The sequence below is a fragment of the Penaeus monodon genome, chromosome 24 (genome assembly GCF_015228065.2).
Source record: "Penaeus monodon isolate SGIC_2016 chromosome 24, NSTDA_Pmon_1, whole genome shotgun sequence".
In the NCBI taxonomy this organism is placed as follows: domain Eukaryota; kingdom Metazoa; phylum Arthropoda; class Malacostraca; order Decapoda; family Penaeidae; genus Penaeus; species Penaeus monodon.
The window spans coordinates 4551314-4552643 of NC_051409.1; the positions used below are offsets into that span (position 1 = coordinate 4551314).

At 34.9% G+C, this 1330-nt stretch overlaps 1 long non-coding RNA gene across 1 annotated transcript in view; it reads right to left on the reverse strand.

Annotated features, from left to right (window-relative positions):
- The window catches only part of LOC119588487, a 69297-nt gene that overhangs the window by 13223 nt on the left and 54744 nt on the right, over window positions 1-1330 (reverse strand). The window lies entirely within an intron of this gene.

Genomic DNA, 1330 nt, shown 5'->3' on the forward strand with positions numbered 1-1330 from the left:
TGTGCCCACGAAATGCACCATTTTCATGTACCGAATTCACCATCTGAAATAATTTGTAGATATTAGTTATGCATACAAGACAATAGAAAACTTAAAGGAAAATTAATCTAGCTAATCATATTATAAATCCTAATTCAAACCTACTTATCTATATGTACTGAAGATATGCACCCCTATTCAAGCTCCAGTAAATTATAATAATCTGCTACCATTCAACTTTAGTTCATGGAAACCAAGCAACAGTCTTGTATTATAGCTTCAAGCAATTACTGTTCTCAGGCAAAGGCCAACTTACATCCACAATATCACGAAAGAGGACTTCAAAGTTCCTTTTCCTTCTTAACATATACATGGTATATATTTTTTTTGGCCTTTGACAGGACTTTCCAGGTACAGAGGTCAGAAGATCACTTGAAGTAATGACAGTATCAATTTATTATCTCTGATTTAGGTATTTTTTATGGAAAAGTTCTAAAAAGTATCACAACCTATCCATCAATATCAACATGGTTCTTGCCTCTTCCTTAATAACAACTTATTGTACGAATAAAGTATTTTAAATTTGTAATTCCCCAAACAGACCACACAAGACGAGCATGTCTGACATCCAACACAGCGAATACAAAAACAACCAATGAGCCACAACAAAAGGGGCCCCTTGTTCATTGTGAAAATACATAAAACTGCCTAATTAGTTCCCCAATCAGCCTAAGCTCAATAGTTCTTAATGAAAAAGTAAAGCTGGCATTTCCAACATAATGTAATTTATTCTAATGCTTAATACCCACTTTACAAAATAACCTGTACTCTCCTTTTTAATATGTTCTTCAGTTACTGTAACCAAATAATTTAAAAACGGAAATAAAACCAATCATAGCAATCAAATCACACAAGTTATATACAATAGCTAAATTTTACTCAATCACCACGAATGCCCGATTTCAAAAAATTTTAGCAACTGCCACATACCCATTGCACAAATTCCTAATACAACCGATAAAACCAACACCAAGGCTTGCACAACCTGCGCTAAAAGCCAACGAACCTCCCACAACGTACCGGCATGAGCGACATTGGCCCCAGGCATTAGATCTTCCTTATTTGACGGAAATTTTAAATGTCGACAAGCTATCTTGCCGAGGGTGTGTAGGCCTATGGCCATTTGTTTACCTTCCCATTACTTGCCTTAACTATGGAGGCTGCAACACTACTGTACAATAAGAGAAGATTTTATGAAACCTTTGACTTTGATTTTGAATAGTTAAATGGTGGTTATGCAAATTGTTAACTTTTCTTACGTTTTATATATTGCTTGTATCCTACACTTTCA